This window comes from Lissotriton helveticus, chromosome 10 (genome assembly GCF_964261635.1).
Source record: "Lissotriton helveticus chromosome 10, aLisHel1.1, whole genome shotgun sequence".
In the NCBI taxonomy this organism is placed as follows: Eukaryota; Metazoa; Chordata; class Amphibia; order Caudata; family Salamandridae; genus Lissotriton; species Lissotriton helveticus.
Genome location: NC_136071.1, coordinates 804,873,938 through 804,894,716, shown reverse-complemented (window position 1 = coordinate 804,894,716; position 20,779 = coordinate 804,873,938). Strand labels below are relative to the sequence as shown.

General features: G+C 47.2%; 1 protein-coding gene across 2 annotated transcripts in view; it reads right to left on the bottom strand.

Annotated features, from left to right (window-relative positions):
* Positions 1–20,779, bottom strand: part of ODAD2 (outer dynein arm docking complex subunit 2) — a 1,353,572-nt gene that overhangs the window by 505,525 nt on the left and 827,268 nt on the right. The window lies entirely within an intron of this gene.

The window sequence follows — 20,779 nt, the reverse complement described above, 5'->3', positions numbered from 1 at the left end:
AAGTCAAAAGTCCATTTTTATGTAGAAAAATGCTTTTTTATTAATTTTAGTAAAAACATGAACAGCCGGCACGTGTTTCGCCCCCTATGGCGATTCGCGCCAGGGCTTTTTCAAGGCTATTTACATTACAGTTTGCTCATTGTAATTCTTCATCGTTATTAGTACTGTTTTCCAAGGTTTCGTAGTCAGTAGCCTGCAGGTTATTCCTTCCGAAAGCGGAAGGAATAACCTGCAGGCTACCGACTACGAAACCTAGGGATTTTCCCTCACAAATCTATATCTTGAAAAACTGAAGAATTGCTGTAAACACACCCACTATCCCCCTAAAGGCATACTATTTTGGTATACGGATGCCTGGCTGTCAAAATAACTTTACAGACATTGGTAGGAAAGTCTAAAAGCCATCAGCTGTCACCACTAAATCTCCACGGAAGGAGGTGTAGAGCTGACAGTTTCGGGTGGCAGACCGTCCCCTGCTGCTGCAACAGAACATCCTCCTGAAGGGGCAGGCTGAAAGGAGGATCAATTCTCATTTGAAGATGCTCGAGATACCACACTCTCCGTGCCTAGTCCGGAGCCACAAAAATGACTTGGGCTGGGTCTTTCCTGATCTTCTTGAGAACTCTCGGCAGAAGTGGTATGGGCAGGAAGGCGTACAGGAGGCATGAGCTCCACTGGCGAAGAAAACCGTCGCTGAGCAATAGCTACCTTGGAAACTCCATCGCGCAATACTGCTGAAACTGCTTGTTCTCTTTAGAGGCAAACAGATCTAATAAAGGCTCCCCCCACTGCTGAAAGAGAACTTGTGCCACCTCTGGCTGGAGATGCCATTTGTGATCCACAAGGCATCGACGGTTGAGTTCATCTACCCTGGCATTCAGAGAATCTGCCAGGTGTTGAACCAACAGGGTTATGTCCTGCTGTTCCAGCTATGTCCAAAAACGCATGGCCTCCCAACAAAGGGTTCACGACCCTACCCAGTCTTGCTTGTTGCAGTACCACATGGAGGTGGAGTTGTTTGTGAACACTCTCACTAACGTCCCCTTGACAGAGGGAAGAATGCTTTTAATGTTAATCAGATCGCCCAGGAGCTCCAACAAGTTGATGTAGAGCCCTGATTTTGCTGGAGGCCAGAGTCCTCTGATCTCCACCTCTACAAAGTGGCTGCTCCATCCTAGGAGTGGTGTATCTGTCACTACGGTGTAATCTGGTTGGGAAAGGGAGAGGAGTCTTCCTCTGACCCAATCGCGGTTGGTCAGCCACCACTGCAAATCCATTGTAGTTCCCTACAAGATCTGAACCACTTTGAAGAGATTCCCCTGATGCTGTACCCACTGGAACTTCAGGTCCCACTGCAGAGCCCGCATACACTACCTTGCATGCTTTACCACAGGATGCAGGAGGTAATGAGGCTCAGCAGCCTCAGAGTCATTCTCACCAAAATCAAGGATAGAGGGTGAAACATCGGTATCGTAACCTTAATATTCGGTATTCGTTGCTCTGGAGGATAAGCCTGAAACTACACTGTGCCCAGAACAGCTCCCATGAAAGAGAGCATCTGAGAAGGAGTCAGGTTTGACTTTGGCACGTTTATAGTGAACCCCAGTGAATGCAGGATATCTGCTGTAGTCTTGTGGGAGATGCCTGTATGGGGTAAAGATGCTTTCAACAACCAGTCGTCGAGGTAGAGGAAGACTAAAGTCCCTAACCTGCGCAGAAGAGCTGTGAACACCGCCATCACCTTGGTGAATACCGGAGGTGCGCTGGTAAGGTCAAATGGTAGCACAGTAAACTGAAACTGCTCATGGACTACCTTGAAACACAGGTAATGCAGGCAGGCAGGATGGGTATGTTAAAATATGCATCCTGCAAGTCCAAAGTAACTAGCCAGTCTCCTTGGTCTAGGGCTGACAAGATCCAAGCCAACGTGAGCATCTTGAATTTCTCTTTTTTGAGGAAGAGATTGACAGTCCAGAGGTCTAGAATAGGGCAGAGACCTTTGCTATTTTTGGGTATCAGACAGTAGCAAGAATAACAACCACTGTCTATTTCTGAAATCGGGACACTTTCTATAGTCCCCTTGGCCAGGAGAGCTGTAATTTTCTCTCAAAGGAAGAAAAGATGATACTCCACCAGTCGTTCTTGAGATGGCAGTACAGGAGGAGGGAAATATTTGAAAGGAAGGGAGTTACATTTTCGAATGATCTGCAAAACCCATTTGACTGATAATATAGACTGCTAATGGAAGAGATGATGTTGGATTCTTCCTTCAAGACCATGGTCTTGCAGAACAAAACTGGGAGGACTTAGCGCCAGCAGCTGCCGTGGGGTTGTGGTAGATGACTTCTGTCTACCATTCCCACGAGGTCAGAGGGCACTGTGTCCATGTCCTCTCAAAATGTGGGAAGTCTGTGCAGGACGTTGGCTGGGGGATGGCTGACGTGGTTGAAAGTTCCTTACATTGCCACAAAAGGGGCAAAAGGCAGATGGGGGCGAGGTGTGACTGAGAGTCTCAAGGACCTGGCCATAGCCCGGGAGTCTTCCGGTGCCCCAGTACTGAGTCTGCCTTCTCTCAGCCAGGTGTGATGCCACAAAGCCACTGTCGCTGCAACCACTTTGCCCAAAGAGTCAGTTGTATCCATGCCACACCTAATGGTGAACTTTGCTGCATCCCTCCCATCTCTCACTGCTTTGGAGAGAACAGCCTGGGCCTCGTATGGGACCTGTGGGAGCACTTGCACAACCATTTCCCATAAGGTTTGCAAGAAATGGTCCAAGAGGAATGTGAACCACAATGCTATGCTGGTGGAAGAAAACATCTTCTTCCTAAGTGCGTCCAGTCTTTTGGATTCCCTGTCCGGGGGAGTGGAAAGGAAGGTGCCCTAGGATGTTGATGCTTTGGCCACCAAGCTGTCTGGGGTAGGATGTTGGCTGCTGAAATCTGGATCACCCAGGGCAGGATGATGGTGCTGAAGCTCTTCAGTGAAGAAATTAGTATTGACCAGCACCAAGGGCATCTCCAAGCCATGGACCTCTGCTGCCCTCTTTACAGCCATAGGGCAAGATGCTCCCTCCTCCATAGCCACAGTAGGTGCAGAGAGCATACCATTATCTGGAGAGGTGTCCAGTCCACTGGCCTCTGCAAGCCCCGCATACCGCTTAAACTTTGGGCTCGGAGCTGGAAAAGATCGTGTTGGCACGACCAGTGTCAATTCGGATCCAGAATCAGATCCATGAGACCCCACCGGCGCCAAGGCCACAGCTGTCAGCATGGAACTTAATAGGGGCCTCTTCCGACCCCGCAGGACCCAAAGGCACACCGGAGGGGTCAGCCCACTCATAAACTTGGCATATAGCCTTGAAAACTCTTTTATTTGAGTGAGGATTGCTCCGGCTCCTGGAATCGGGGGGAGGAGCGGAGTCAGACCCGGCAACAGCTCTGCGGAACAGTGCCTGGAATGTCTATGCTCCCCACTCGTCTCATCGAAGGACAACAGACGAGTTGAAGTCGAGTTTCGTTTGGACTTCTTCCTCTTGTGCCTCTTCCCTGAGTGTCCCAAGGACCTCGAATGCGAAAAAGAGGACTTGGGACTCCTGGAATGGTTCCCAACCTTCTCTTCCTTGATCGGGACTGGGACCTCCGAAGAGTCACGCTCAATGCTGTCAACTGCCAGGCCGCAAGCAGACTTAGGGACCGCTCCCATTTAAGCCTTCGGCACCATGGCCCGGCAGTCTGAGCACGACTTCGAGTCACGTTCGCCTCACCATAAGCACACGAGGTGGGGGTTGATAACCAACATGGTGCGGTGTCAGGCACCACATGGCCTTTCTAGAGGTCATCCTCGAAACAACAATGAACCAAATCGTCAACAAATCAATTGACGACTAAATGGCGCAGAAAGAAAAGAATTGACGCCCGCGCGCCTATAAAGGTGACCACTAGTCATATCCGGCATCAACGACGCCGACGATTACCATGCAGAACCGAACGGAGCTACCTGATGGCACGCAGGGGTACTGCTCACGCAAAAGTTTCTGGATCTAGTCTGATGCCTGGGAAATTCAAAGATAAGGAATCTGCAGATAGAAGTTTCTTTTCGATGTAATGAATTACTATCTGTGATAAAGCTTCCAATGTCCAGTTCCACTCTAATTGGCCAGAGTGTTTCCAAGCACCGTATCAGGCATCATGTTTAGAGGGAAACAATTGTATTTTAGCCTCTTGAGACAAATTGAATCTTCCAAGTATTACAAACAAAGACAATTCTTAGAAGAAGAGATACACAAGGCAGACGGTAAAGATGGTTCTGAGGAGATCAGAAAAGCATCAGACTGCCCGATGGGCTCCTGGGGAAGCTATAAAAAAGAATCAGTGATGTGGCTTCATAAATGTTGGTAAAACTGTTTAATAACCTATGGGTGGTGAATGAGGCCTGTGCACAATGAGACAAAGTTACAATCCTGTGAAATGTAAAGCCATGGTATGGAATATTTGTGAAAATCTGGGCAAACCATATTAATTAGACTGCAGAATGTGGAATCCATAGAATTTATCTGTAATTTATTACAGAAAGGCATGTCCCAGAATTAATACAATGTCTAATTGTAGCTCTCAATACACCAACACTTGTTAGTCTCCCCACTATAATAATGAGTTTTGCAGCTATGGTCTTTTATCTTGTTAAACGGGTTTTTCTGTAACATTGCAACCTCTTCTTTTTTTTAAAATAAAATATATACATATAATATACTTTTTTTCAGCAGTCAATTGTTTTTAAATCAACATTTTGGATAGCATATTACAGGGTATATTGGCCAATTTTGAATAAAAAAGGGAAAAAAAAAGAAAAACTCACTAGTTATATCCAGAAATGTCTTACAGAAACTTTTTAAAACTGGAAATAAGAAATGAAAAAGGGTAATGCAGCTACATAGGCTGTGGCAGAAAAAACTGGTATAACTGGTACAACTCCTTCAAGGAAAGCACTATAACACTATCACATTGTGCCCTGTGAGTGGCAGTTAGATCTTTTCTCTTTTTGTGAAAATTAAAGAATTTGAGAGAAAAGTAGTTAAGGTTTCTTTACATAAATTCCAGCGAGGTAGGAGGATTGCTTATGACTATAATGAAGACTCTCCAAGACGAGGGCTACAAGCAATTAACTATACTCCCTCTTTGAATGGATCCTTATTGATAGAAGGACTGAAGAGAGTAGCAAGCTCATGCCGATAAAATGTGGAAAGAAAGACAAAGAACCAGGTTGAACCACTACTGATATGGCTATTCCAGTGCAATCAGAATCTTCCGACCTTATCTTTTGTCAGTTTGATGATGACGGATATAATCTGGGGTAATGGAGTATATGCGTACGCAAACTTTTTTGAACAGCCTATCAAAAGCACATTCCCTAAGGTACCAGGTTAGTAAAACCTGAATGTGTAATGTGGATGAGATTGTGGACGGCAAGCAATACAGGCATAATAAGCGTCTCTTTGAGCCTTCGTTTCTTCCACTGGCAGAATGATTCACAAAAGGGAGGGACTTTACAAAGAAAATGGTGGTTGAGTATCTAACCTGGTTATTTTTTTGACGGTTTGGAAAGATTTCCAAAACTAAAGAGCTAATACAGACTGAGTTCAGTTTTGCAGGGCACCGCAGAAAATGACTGATCTAACTCCAACTGATAGGGCATGATAGAATACTGGTAGGGTGCCATTCCTTAAGGGTGCAGTGGCGCTCTTCCAACCTCCTGTGGAGGAGTAATAGTGCTTCAATCTGTTCTTAAATTTAATTCTGCTGGTTTGAATGCAGAATTGTAAGACGTACAATCAAGTACCAATTTCTCATGTATTAACGATGCTATCATTCCCTTTCTAAAGTCCTTCCACCATGTCAATGGGTGCAGATCCAGCAAATGTTCCCAGCTAACACAGTGGAGACCTAAATCTTGGCAAGTGGTTGGGCGCTAAGTCTGTAGAGAGAGGCCACATGGAGCTGAAGAGAGGGTCTCTAAAGTTTCTAAAGGCAAGAACGTTGTCTTGATTTCCTACATAAATTCCTTTAATTCCAAGTACCTTGGATGGAGACTGTTGGAAAAACTGAAGAGCATTGCCAACCTTCGCTACTCAGAGGATCCATACATTAATGATGATTTAGGTCAAATAATGGTAGTGGAAGAAACCCTACCTCCACCAATTGATCCTCGTGAAAGAGGGAAGGCTTGATCTTTTTTTATGAAGTGCTTCCTCTTAGACCAAGAGGAAACAGTGACAAGTCTTCACCCATTGGAAATGAGGTGGAGTTCAGCTGGTATCAGGTGGACTACCCATGAACATATCTGCTTAGATTTCCTGAGTTAAAGATCTCCAGGCTAAAATGTCTTGAAAAAGGACCGAACATATTTTAGGTTTTTGACCATGTCATGTGATAGGCTTTAATTTTGCCTTTCAGAGAAGTTGCAGTGCCCATACTAGAATGAGAAATGTGTCCCACAACAGTGATGGGAATGTGTTTGGTTGTCCTAAACTTGCTGCACTGAGACTTTAAAATAGATGATTCAGTGAGCGTCGTCTTTTAGGCGTCCTGAGTCAGTTTTAGGACTTGAGACTTCATAATGAGCATTGGCTTCAGTTGGTTGACCAAAGACACTGCTGGCTCATAGATATTTTCATTTTCTATCTAAAGGTACTGGTGTCTTGATGTACTAAGTCTCAAGAACCTTTGTCTGGTGTACGATTGGCTGCTTCTCATCACACTCACTGGTATTGTATCACAACAGTACATCTTCAAACGTAGTTCTTACAAGTGAAGGGGCTCAAATATGTTTTTGTTAGAACCTCAGCCATTTCTGATTGTCTTGCATGGTTACCTGGGAATTGGGATCAGAAGTTGCTGGATTTATTTTTGCAGTATCAGAAGAGACAGAGTAGTGCATGTTGGATGGGCAGGTAATACATTGGAAATCACTGGGAAATAAGGGCATCCAGTATCTGGAGCTGCATCAGTACCACATGGCCTTGAGGACAGTCAAATCTGAAGAAGCCAGAATAACCTCATTGGCCTACAGATTGGAACTAAATAAATCCAGAAAATGTTTTAACCTCATGTGGGAAAATTGCATTTTGGCAGGTTTCAAGAATGCAGTGAGGCAGGCTGTTCCAGCTCTTAGTCCAGCTCTTCCTACATCCCTTGGTCAGAGATGTGAGACCTACATGTGCCATAGACTGAGTTCCTCAAAGGGGAGCTCTTAAGCAATGGAGTGATGAGATGATGGCCCAAATTGTCTGCAACAATGGAAGGTCTAGAACCGGGAATTGGAAACTGGTAACATAACTGGGGACTTTGGAATGAAGTCTAGTCCGTCTAGAATCTGCAGCATGAGCGAGGAAGGTGGTCTGGTTCTGCTTCAATGTTAGAGCTACCTTTCCACAAGATGTTTGCTGCCATCAGTTTAAAGAGACATGTTCACAGGTGCTTGTGCATCCTTCAGGTTGCACTTCTTGTGCTTTCTGCGCCTTGGGGTGTAGAGTGGGCAGGATCATGTCATGAAGCAAGGCAGGGGGTATGACTTACCCCTTATGGTACAGTAGGCATGGGAGGGGTGAACCTCCCAACTTTATTTTGGGGGATCCTTCTCAGGGAGGAAAAGGCTGGCAGTCCTTGCAAAGTGTTGGAGCTGTCTAGAAAATGTCTGTGCATGTGTCAAAAATGCAGTAGTTGGCAGTGCCTTGAAATGAACTACTTTTGCCAACAGGCCAAGAACTCTCTAATAGTTTGGAGATGCAGCGACCATCTTGGATATTTGGGTATATCTTGCCTTGGATATGCATACATCTTCTCAAATATTCTTTTATACATCAAATTGGTCTGGAATTTATTCCCAGCAATATAACTCTGGCATTATTATTATTATTATTAATGAGTTTTATATCGCGCCTGGTTACCCTTGGGCATCCCCGCGCTCATCCAGAGAGATACGCCAAAGCAAGAGACACAGGAATTAGGCAGGGAACAAATGAGTTTTTAAAAGTTTACGAAACCGCAGGGTGCTCGTTTCCAAGCGCAAGTGCAGCTGGAGGGAATTCCACAATGTTGCCACATTTATGGAGAATCTTCTGCCACCGGTTCTTGCCTTCCTGACCCTCGCAACTTGCAACAGTTGTAGATGATCTGTACGAAGGGCACGAGAGGCCTTATAAGATTGAACCATATCCCGTAGGATAGGTGGGCCCTTCCCTTGCAAAATTTTATGGGCCATACAAAGTGCCTTAAATTTCACCCTCTCTCTGACAGGGAGCCAATGTAGCGCCTTCAGCGCAGGGCGAGCTGACTGACGCCTGGGAAGGTCCGTCAGGAGCCTGGCGGCCGCATTTTGCACTTGCTGCAGTTTAAGGTAGATTCTGGGGCCCCCAGAAACAGCGCATTGCTAAAATCCAGCCGTGAGATGATGAGCCCCTGGATGAGTAATCTCCTGGCGGCCACTGGGAGGAGAGGTAGAATCTTCCGGGCTGACCGGAGCAGACCGAAACACACGCCTGCGGTCTTTTTAGCGTGTGTCTTGAAAGAAAGGTCCTGCTCCAGCCACACCCCCAAGCTCTTGATCTCCTGTTTGGGGGTGGGTGCAACTCCCAGGCAACTAGGCCAACTACTAGGTGACAAGGAGGGAGGGGAGTTCCCCAGCATCATCAATTCCGTTTTTGAGCCGTTAAGTTTGAGTGCTGAGCTGCACATCCAGGTAAAGATATTAGCCAGACACGTGTGCAGCCGGTCGGGTTGATTTGCCGACTGGGGGAGCCCTACCACCAACTGAGTATCATCAGCATAGCTGATGATCTTGATACCCAGTGGCAGTACTACACTCTCCAGTGGGGCCATATAAATGTTAAATAAAGTAGGGCTCAGCGATGAGCCCTGCGGCACACCACACTGGAGAGGGACCGATGGTGACTTCTCGTGGCCTTCCCACACCTCAAACGTCCGGCCTTCCAGAAAGGACGCGAACCACTTCAGGGCCATCCCGGAGACCCCTACCCCTGACAGCCGTTGGAGTAGCACCTGGTGGTCTACGGTGTCAAATGCCGCACTGAGGTCCAGGAGGATCACTGCCACTGATCCCCCTGAATCCAGAATGCTCCTGGCATTCTCCACGACTGCCAGCAGGGCAGTGTCCGTCCCCTGCCCGGGGCGAAAGCCTGTTTGAGAGTCACCCAGAAGGGAGTTAGACTCCAAAAAACCCGATAGGCGACTATTCACCAGCTTCTCCGCCACCTTACTAAGGCCAGGGAGCAGGGAAATAGGCCTAAAGTTAGCAATGTCGGCTGCATCCAGATTAGGCTTCTTCAAAAGGGCCTTGACAACCGCTCCCTTCCAGCTGGGGGGCACCACTCCTTGGGTGAAAGATAGATTTATGAGGTCCGTCACTGGGCCGCCGATGGTAAAGGCTACCTGCTTCAGATATTTCATTGGTGCATGGTCTTTCGGAGATCCACTCTTCATGGCCGCCAGGACTCCGAGGACTTCTTCCATAGTGACAGGACCGAAAGAATCCAACTCCACTGACCGCGCCATGGGCTAAGACCCTGGGTTACCACCCGAAGGAGTCTCCTGGGCTGGCTGAGGGAGAGATGCCAAGATGTTATCTATTTTGGTTTTAAAGAAGGAGGCGAGTTCTGAACATTTCTCACGTGGATTGTCGTAAACGACCTGAGGTTCGGGAGTTTTCAAGAGTTCTTTGATAACCCTAAACGATTCTTTCGAGGAATTAGAAGAGGAGCCTATTCTCTCCTCGAAAAACTCAGATTTCGCTACCCGGATTGCGGATTTATAGATACTAAGAGCCGCCCGATATTCTCTCCGGCTAGTTTTGCTCCAATCTCTCCTCCACGTTCGCTCCAGCCTCTTGCAGCCCTTCCTCAGTGTCCTCAGCTCTGGTGTGTACCAGGGCGCAGATCCCACTCTCTTACCCCTGGTAAGAAGTCTCTTCTTGGGGAGGATGGCATCAAGCGAGTTAGTCAGCCAGGTGTTTAAGTTCTCATCAGCTACTAACGGATTAGACCCAGGGGTAGGCCGGGACGCCTCCAGATGTGCCGCCCAGGTGTCCACTGGGAGCCTGGACCAGGCTCTTTCCACAGTGTATACCCTAGGAGTTGATGCCCCATAGACATCAAATTGCCACTGGGCAGGCACCAAGAAATGGTCTGTCCAAGGCAAAGCCAGAGTGGGTAATACTTTGAGGCAATCCAAGTTTGAAAATATGGGATCAAGCAAGTGTCCCTTCCCATGCGTTGCACCGGTATTAACCAAGTTAATCCCGAATGCTTTAAGATCGCACTGAAGATCTACTCCCAAAGAGTTGGAGGGGTCATCAAAATGGATGTTAAGATCACCCAATGCTACAAAGTTGGCAGTAGAGGAGGCAAGGAGCGCGACCGTTTCTAAGAAGGAATTAAGAAAGTTACCCAAGGTCCCAGGAGGACGATAGACAAGAAGGCCTGCCAAGGACGCAGTAGGCGACAAGCGAAGAGAGAACTGACAGCTCTCGCAGTCGCTCACCCCTCCATCCTGAGCCTTACAAATTAACGTATCTCTATAAAGGATGGCGATTCCTCCTCCCCGCCCCACAGGCCTGTCATGATGGAATATAAGAAAGCCTGGGGGAAGTGCTCTAACCATTTCCGGGCCTGAGCAAGAAGAGATCCAAGTCTCTGTTAAAAATAACACATCCAACTTATAGTCAAGAATAAGAGAATTGCTTTCTATGGCATGGCTGGGTAAGGACCGGCAGTTCAACAAAGCTATTGAAAGCACGGATTTGTCAGAGGCCATATCCCGACCCGGAGTGCAGGCCCCGCAAGGCAGGAACGGTAGCCCACGCAAATCTGCAAGGAGTAAATTTCAAAAAATGCCAGGACATGAGTTCCTCCCTACTATACCTACTACGAATGTGAGAAGGCTCCAGCGAGTCGGGCATGGAAACCAGTCCTAAGACCGTCTGGGCCCGGACGGGCACAGACGGGCTGAACTCTGGCGTAACTCCGGCGTCAGTCCGGCGTCCCCGCTGCGCGTAGCCGCTGCGCGTCAGCATGGTTACCTATGTACTCTCCTAACAAGATAGAGAGAGGACTTGCTCACGCGCTAAGACCCACTCACCCAAGATGGCCACCACGAGTCAGGGGCGAAGGACCCGCAAAACGCGGTGAAATGCCAAAATTAAGGTGCGAGTGTGATGGCAGAGGTGGGGGTATGCAAGGCCAGGCTGATAAAAACAGGAATAAGTGTCTAAAACAAAATTACAAGCAAAGACAAAAACGGGTAATTTAAAAATCAGGAGCTGCCACAAACAAGCGCTGCATGAATAGCGCTCACGCTGGATTATCAGGTGGGGTCATGCAGCGAGTCCATCCACTGGATGTGCTGACACAGGCGAACATTTGGTGCTAACTAGCACGGTGGCATCGGTTCCTGTTTTTTCATGCCTCATCGACTTGGGTCCAGAGTTCTGCTGGAGCTTCCCCAATTAAATCCAAAGGCAATTTGACAATGAAAGTGTGAAATGTCTCCTAAGATTTTAGGGATTAACCCTGGCACAAAATTCCACAAGAAAATGTAATTGTCTGACCCACATAAAAGTTACATTTTGTGTCTGGGATCTGAATATGACGCTCCAAACTGCTACTCCTCTCCTTCAATGTACATGAAAGCCATCATGGAGCCGGAAGCCAAGCTTTTTTTGCCCAAGGTCCACATAAATGGGCCAAAGCATTCCCTCCACCCCTGACAGATGGAACAATTTCATATAATATCTTCCCACAAAAAGTCCCACACTGAAGCGGAATCCACTTGATTCCGGGTCCATTCGGAGCTCGACTTCAGACTCTTTCTCATCGTTGGACAAGATTCTAATGATGAAATATTTTAAGCTGGAGTTCCCAACCCAACACTAGTTGAGGCCTTCCAGCTGGCAATTCTGGAATTGTTTAGGATGTCTCTGGTACCTTCTGGGCCACTCCTCAAGTATATGCACAATCCTAGGGGCTAGGTGAACCTGAGTTCTCTGGCCCCAATATAGCCAAACTCTGTGCCTCAAGGGGTCACAGATCTGGCACTTAAAACAAAGTCTAATCCACTCAGGCCCTCCTTTACCATAGTCTTAAACACCACCTTAAAAGGCAACAGTGCTGTTGCCTTAAAGGTAAGCTTAGATTATTGGAGTGGGACCTGAAGGCATGTTTTGATGTGACCGTCCTGACGCTCTCAAAAGCGGTCCCTTCCCACGCTCCCTGCTCCAGTGGTATCGTTGGCTGCACTCGCTGCTTTGCTCTGTGCTACTCGTGTCTGCTAGCTGCTGCTTATCATAGCGCTGGAGTGCTAGAAGCATCATTCAAGTGTTTATAATTATTAATAGCGCTTTCCAGATTTTAGCACTGTTCTGATTCATATGCGCAAGCCCAGTTGTTGTGTCTGCTAGCTGCTGCTTGTCATAGCGCTTGACTGCTAGAAGCATTATCGTGTGTTTTAATTAATATTAACGATTTCCAGACTTAAGCACTGTTTAGATTCTTATGCGCAGGCCCAGTTGTACGGTCGCTGTGTAGCTTTGACCCTAATTAGCATCGCTTTTACATCGATATCTGTAGCGCTTACTTCTCAGAGTGTTTAAAGTCATCAATTACTCGGTGTGCCCCATCCTGTTCCCAGTTTCACTTTTGCTGCCATTTTGTTGTTGTTGTGCCTCGGAGCCCGTCCTCTCTGCCCCGATCCCGCCTCCCAGCTGATCCTCCCTCGCCCCTCCCCCCACCACTATCCGCATATGACAGATGCTTTTGCGCGCAGCGTTCACGCGCAGCAGTCGGGCCCCATGTGCACCGAAGGTAAGCCCGTCTACGCCCGTCCGCGCCTGGCCCGCGCCCAGCGCCAGACCCCCTGGCCCCCGCAAACCCCTCCCCTCCCGCATAACATATGACGCCATTACCCTCTTTGCCCTCGACCCCGGTCGCACACCTCAATGCTACAAAGCTACCCCAGGACTCACCCATGGACCGTTCGCCTGCCACTCCTGCAAGTTCACCTGCATCAGGACCCACACCAAATCCACTTCCCCCAAAAATATCTCTGACTCTAACCACCTGAAGTGCATTCTGCTGAACACACGCTCGGTCCACAGACACGCCACTGAACTCTGGGACTTACTTGACACTACATCGCCGGACGTCGGCTTCCTCACAGAAACCTGGATGAACGCCTCATCACCGCCCGACATCGCCATAGCCATCCCGGACGCCTACAAGATCATCCGAAAAGACCGCACCAACCAAACAGGAGGAGGTATCGCCATCGTCCATAAGAACACCATCCGAATTACGACCAGATCAGACGATAACCTCGCGACCGCCAAACACCTTCACTTCCAAATCCACACCGACCCCAGGACCACACTTAGAGGCACCCTCATCTACAGACCACCAGGAACCCGCACACAATTCAACAAAAACATCACTGACTTCATCAGCCCACATGCCCTCACATCTGAGAATTACATTCTACTGGGAGACCTCAACTTTCATCTGGAAAAGAAAAACGACAGCAACACTACCACCCTTCTGGACAACATGGCAAATCTTGGACTCAAACAACTTGTTGACACCCCTACCCACCTAGCCGGACACACGCCCGACCCTATCTTCACCTCCAGCAAACACATCTCCTTCGATCACACCACAGCTCTCCAATGGACGGACCACAGCTGCGTTCACTTCAACTACAAAAAGTCCACGACCCACAACCCCCCACAACCTATTCCTCGAAGAAACTGGAATAAAATTACCACTGACCAACTCTTCACATCGCTTAACCAAAGCCTTCCTGCCATATCATCGGACCCAAACCAAGCTGCCACCAAACTCACACAATGGATCACCCACAGCGTTGACGAATTAGCACCCCTGAAAAACCATCAGATCAAACAAGGTGGCAAAAAGGCCCCCTGGTTCAACGATGACCTTAAAAAATCCAAAAAGTTATGTCGTACCCTCGAGAAAACCTGGAGAAAAGACCCAACCACTGACAACCTGACCACCTTCAAGAACGCCACCCGCAAACACCACCAATTGATCCGATCCACACAAAAATCATGCTTCAAGGATCGACTAGACAACAATGCCCACAACAGCAAGGAACTATTCAACATCGTCAAAGAATTTACCAACCCCACCGCCGGCACCAACGACATCACTCCCTCCCAAGCCCTCTGCGACTCCTTATCCTCTTTCTTCCACAACAAAATCGCCGACATACACAACAGCTTTGAAAACCAGTCCGAAGAACAGACCACTTCACTCACCCCTGACCCAAAACAACACTCTCACAACCTCTGCGCCTGGAACCCAATCACTACGGAAGACACCATCCGCCTGAGGAACTCCATTCACTCAGGTTCACCAACCAACCCATGTCCCCACCACATCTTCAACAAAGCAGACTCCATCATGGCACCACATCTCCGCGAGGTCATCAATTGTTCCCTCAACTCCGCTACATTCCCGGAAAGCTGGAAACACGCCGAACTCAGCGCCCTCCTGAAGAAACCCACAGCAGACCCCTCTGAACTTAAGAACTACCGCCCCATCTCGCTCCTCCCATTCCCTGTCAAAGTCATTGAGAAAGCCGTCAACAGTCAGCTAGCCACCTTCCTCGAATCCAACAAATCCCTCGACCCCTCACAGTCCGGCTTCCGAGCCAAACACAGCACCGAAACCGCCCTCATCGCTGCTACAGACGACATCCGAACGCTACTGGACAACGGAGAAACAGTTGCCCTCATCCTACTTGACCTCTCCGCCGCCTTCGACACAGTCTGTCATAGCACCCTCATACAACGCCTCAACAACGTCGGTATACAAGGAAAAGCTTTGGACTGGATCATCTCGTTCCTCGCCGGAAGAACCCAGAGAGTCCGCCTTCCCCCATTCAAATCAGTGGCCACTGAAGTCATCTGCGGCGTACCACAAGGATCATCACTCAGTCCCACCCTCTTCAACGTTTACATGAGTCCCCTCGCATCCATCGCGCGACAACACAACCTCAACATCATCTCCTACGCAGACGACACCCAGCTGATCCTCTCCCTCACCAAAAACCCAAACACCGCCAAAACCAATCTACACAAAGGAATGAAAGAAGTAGCCGAATGGATGAAAAACAGCCGTTTAAAACTAAACTCGGACAAAACAGAAGTCCTCATCTTAGGATCATCCCCCTCTGCCTAGGACAACTCATGGTGGCCACCGGCCCTGGGTACAGCACCCATACCTACAGATCACGCACGTAACCTAGGCTTCATCCTAGACTCCTCCCTCTAGATGACCAGACAAGTTAACGCCGTCTCATCTTCATGCTTCAACATCCTACGCATGCTCAAAAAAATCTTCCGTTGGATCCCCACCGAAACAAGAAAGACAGTCACCCATGCACTGGTCACTAGCTGACTGGATTATGGAAATACCCTCTACGCTGGAACAACAGCCAAACTACAGAAAAAACTTCAACGCATCCAAAACGCCTCAGTCAGACTCATACTGGACATCCCCCGTCAAGCTCACATTTCCGGTCACCTGAAAGACCTCCACTGGCTCCCCGTCAACAAGAGAATATCGATCCGTCTCCTCACCCACGCACACAAAGCCCTCTACGACCTAGGACCCGAATGCCTCAACACACGACTGTCCTTCTACACACCCGCCCGACAACTACGATCATCCAATCAAGCCCTCGCCGCAATCCCGCGCATACATAGATCCACCATGGGAGGAAGATCCTTCTCCTACTTAGCGGCCAAAACGTGGAATTCTCTCCCTACTCACCTCCGCCTTACACAGAACCACCTCTCCTTCAGAAAACAGCTAAAAACCTGGCTTTTCGATAAGTAATGCACCCACCCTCCCTCAAGCGCCTTGAGACCCTCTGGGTGAGTAGTGCGCTATACAAATTCCTGAACTTTAACTTGAACTTGATGAGAAACCCTTGGTGGTACACCTACCTAGGGGCCAGAAAATGACCCCAATAGAAGAAATGTTTGGCTATGACTTTATGCTATGAAGTGCTTGATAAGGATTGCACAGAGGGTGTTGACTCGCAGGATGATAATCTCCTTTCCTTGTTTAATACTGATGTTGGCTTATCTCTTGATTACAAAAATACAAGGGGTCTAGATACTTCACAAGAAGGGGAAAACACTTGCCCCCCCAGTCCTCTGTCAGCCTGCCTATTCACTACTGTACCAATGTAGTGGAAGCTTTGTATTTGACCCTGCTGCCAGCAGAGGTAGGTCTAAAATGTTGATGGAAAAACTGTAACTATCTTATTCTGCTTTAGAGTCCTTGCTCTAATTTATTGAGGATCTTGAATAACATGTCCTAGCAGCATGAGAGAAACCCTTCTTGGGCCTACCAGGCCACACATAGCAAGATGACATAAGCCTAGGTCAGATGAGGATCAATTTCTTTTGACTCATCAAGAAGTCTAGTGGTTCGTGCTTCCTCGAAATGGAACCCAAAAACCTCGCCCCCATGGTTCATCAATGAAACTGGACAATATGAGTCAAATAGTCTTTGCCTCTGACAGTCTGACTCTTGGAACAGTGAACATCACCTGCCTCTTGGTCACTATGTCAACTCCCAATACGAACTTGCAAAACTTACAGTCATCAACCTACTGGACTGCATGAAAAAGAAATTTTGAACCTAGTTAGTAACAGTTTAGATGCCTCCAAACAGATCCTGAAAAGGGGCCAGGACCTGCAGACATGGTGGCTTAATTCAAATATGCTTCAAAGCATTTCATTGGTTTCTGGGGGTATGTCCAGGCAATCTTTATGAACTTGCAAACACAACAAAATAATAGACAGAGTGCTGAAGCATTTCAACCACTCACCCCAGTCAAAAGATCTGGGTTTAATCCATTGAAATGTTGCTCACTATGCCACCCCCGTTTGGACACAGCCATATGCAAATCAGTCTTAACCTTGCTCCTTCATGGACATGACATTCGTTGCCAAGCGTCTGTTTGGAGGAAAGACATATTCCTCCTTAGAATGCTTTGAGAACAGCAGACCTATGTATTCCTTGCCAAGCATAGCCTCTCCAGTGAGGTAGTACTCCCAACAGTACAGGAGATTTCAAGGCTATCCCAGAGAACAACAGCCCTGGTAGAGACAACCTTCTCAACTGATATAGGCCCCAACAAATGTACCCCGCTTTTCGGGGCAATGGTGAATCTAGGGGATGCCATCATAATCAATTCACAGCTATCCTCTGACCACTCTGCTGTTTCAAAATGTCTCTAAGTCTCACCCCTCCTTTTTTCACCACCAACTTGCAGTCAAGGGAGGGTGTCACATTTTGCCACCATTTGGGAAGCGACCATTACGGACTGCGGAGCCATCCAGGTAATCAGAAAAGCGCTAAACCTTACCCTTTCTTTTCTTTCTTCCTGACTACCATCCATCCGCCAGGAGGTGCTATCTGGCAAACAGCTCTACGTTAGAGGCTGAAATCCGCACTCTTTTGTACAAAGGGACCATTGAGCCGGTACCTCCTGTAGAAGGAGACTCAATATCATACTACTTTTATTTCCTGGTTCCCAAGAAGGATAAAAGTCTCAGACATATCCTTGACCATCACCTCTTGAACCTGTTCATTCGGCTGGACAGGATGAAGATGATGTCCTTAAGCCAAGTTCTACTAGCCCTAAATGCATATGATCGGGTGACATCTCTAGATGTCCAAAACACCTATTTCTATTTGACACTTCACCCTGCTGATGGGTGTTTTCTGAGATTCACTCTGAGGACCCAGAATAATCAGTTAACACTCCTGCCATTTGGACTGATGACCATGCATCTTTACAAAAGCACTGGCCGTTGTGGCAACTTTACTTTAATAGTCAGTTAATTTAGGGCCAGATTTACGACCCAATTTTGCATGTGCAAATGGGTTAGCGACTCATTTGCGCATGCAAAATCTTAATGGGCCATGTACAATTTCTATTTAGCGAGTCACACTTTTTTTGCGACTCGCTATTAGGAAGAGGTGTTTCAAGGGTGCCCCTTCCTTATGGCAACTCTCAAGCCTATGTATGAATGTTTTGCGACCGCAAATGGAGTCGCAAATCACACACAATTTACCGCGCTCTTCAAAGGGTTGTAATGCAGTCACAGATGGGAAGGGGTCCCCAGGACACCCTTTCCCCTTTGCAAATCCAGGGGAAAATATTTTTTAGGGGCAGGCAGTGGTCCCAGGGACCACTACCTACCCTTAAAAAAGGAAAAGAACACGTTTCATTTATTTAATTTTTTAATGCATCCTGTTTCCTTTAAGGAAAACAGGCTGCATTAAAAAAAACTGCTTTATTGAAAAGCAGTCCCAGATATGGGGGTCTGCTGAGCCCAGCAGGCCACCATACCTGGGAAGGCCAGCCATTCCTAATGGGGTCGCAAATTGTGTGTGCCTCATTAATATGCATGAGGCGTGCAATTTACCCCATTAGGAATCGCTAACAGTGTCTCTGACACTGTTGCACATTGTAAATTGCGGCTTGCAATCAAGCGCATATTCCGAGGCGCAATTTACAATCCTCATACATCTGGCCCGTAGTTCCATACTGTCAAGACTGCGTGGTGACGGATAAGTCCCCGGCACTGGTCAAAGAACTCATTCATTGCACAATGACTCTCTTCCATAACTTGGGTTTTACAATCAGTTCCCAGAAATCACTCCTCACTTCCAGTCAGAGGCTGACCTTCAGAGGAGTAGTACTAGACCCACCTGCATGAAGAATTGTCCACCTCCTCTGGAAATCGTGGTTATTTGAGAGATGAGTCTTATATATCTTACTCAGACTTGCTCAGCATTTTGCATGCCTTCCAAGATTCATGGCCTCCTGCATACGTGCCACACGCCAGATGGTGGTTGAGAGACTTTTAGTGCGGCATGCGTTAACAATGCTCCAATATCAAAGACATCTTTTGGCTTTGTGGTGATCTGCGCACCTGTCCATTTAGTTCTGCTTGGTGAAGGAATCACTCCATTTGGTAAGTCCATCGCTCAACTGTCTGCAAGGACAGGCTACCGTGGTCATGGACACCCTTTGGCAGAGCTGCAGTGCCAACAGTGGAATAGTGTCTGCAGATAAACATGCTAAAGCAGCACATGTTACACCTTGCAAAAGGGCATTTCTCCCTTCCATCAAAGAGAGCACTACTCATATTCAAATCAGCACCACTGGGAAAATATTTCAGCAGACAGGGCAGTGTGGCCCATTGACCCTGTGCCGGGATGTGATTATTCTGTTGCCGAGAGGGATAATTTTCTGAATAGCGGCACACTTTGCAGGTTTAGTCTCTTCAACTTGACAGTGACTGCTCTGTATAATCTCTCACTGGAGAATCTATATCCCAAAGTGATGGAGGTAATCTTCACCAGATTGGAGTGCCAATACGTAGTTCCCTTCTCCACAGCCCAGAGGTGAAAGTGTCCTCCATTTTGTGCTACACACTTCCCTTTGAATAGGTCCTTGGGTGGGTGGTTTCCGTAACTTCCTTAGTTAAACAGCACTGCTCGCACCATCCTTTCAGGAAAGTATTCCTTTGGGATTCATTCAGAAGGTGAGAAATCTGCAGGAAGATGCATACATTAGTGGAAAAGTTACTTCCCTTTGCCAACTATATTTCAGGTGGATACATATTCTTTATGCTGATTCTTCACCTCCTTTCCTCCTCTGATGATGAGTTATTGGCATACAAAATAAGATACCAAAGTACGTAAATATAGCATGTGCTGTTAGTGATGCTCTCTCAGTTGCTCTCTGCATACCTTGATGGGGTGAGGAAAAGGTACCAGAAACTGATGCTAGAGCACAGTTTGAATCCTAGTAGACTCCCATGTCATCAAATTGGCAGGGAGGGTTGAACTTAATGTTGCAGGATGCCACTTCAACCATGCTGGAGAGTAATTACTGGGAAAGGTTTCCAGGTCTGAAAGCATTTTCATAAGTTTGCTGCGCAAACTAGGACTTTGGCGTAGTGCTACAAGGATACTTTCCCATCCACGGGTGAACTTATTTCATTGCATAATCAGTGAATATGAAAGAGAGGATATTGTAGCCCCGCAAAACACTGCCTAATATGTAACTGAAAGAGAGGAATTGCTTTTGGGTTACTAATAATCCCTATTAAGGGATCAGGGGTACCATGATAACAGTCTTTTACGTTCTATACAGTATCACACACCTACTGCACTAAGAAGAATGAACACTTTCAAATATACAGTATTTATTACTACAGAAACAACCTGTTTCTCAGTTCATCTAAAGGAAACTATATAGAATATTATAAAACAGCAAAGAGATACGTTATAAATAATGAGAATAAAATTAATATTTCGAAATTGGTTAAAATGTTATCTAGAACCTAACACCCTAAAATCTATTTCTATGCGCTACACTAAGTAAGAATGGAAAGCAGAGCAACTTGCAGTCTAGAGTTTCATAGGAAAGAGAGACACATTGCATACCTTGTTGATAGCAAAGACTGTCTTTATCAGCGGAGCCATTAAGACAGTGTTCCCCGCGAAGGGTAAACACACACTGTGTCTTCCTCCGGGACTCTGCTTTATCAGCTTCGGGCGAGATGTAGCATCTGTAAAGAGTGAAGTGTGGTGGCACTAGGTCAGACTGTCTCCTTCAGAATCTTGTGAGATAATCTGGGCGAAGGACCTCTCCTATTGT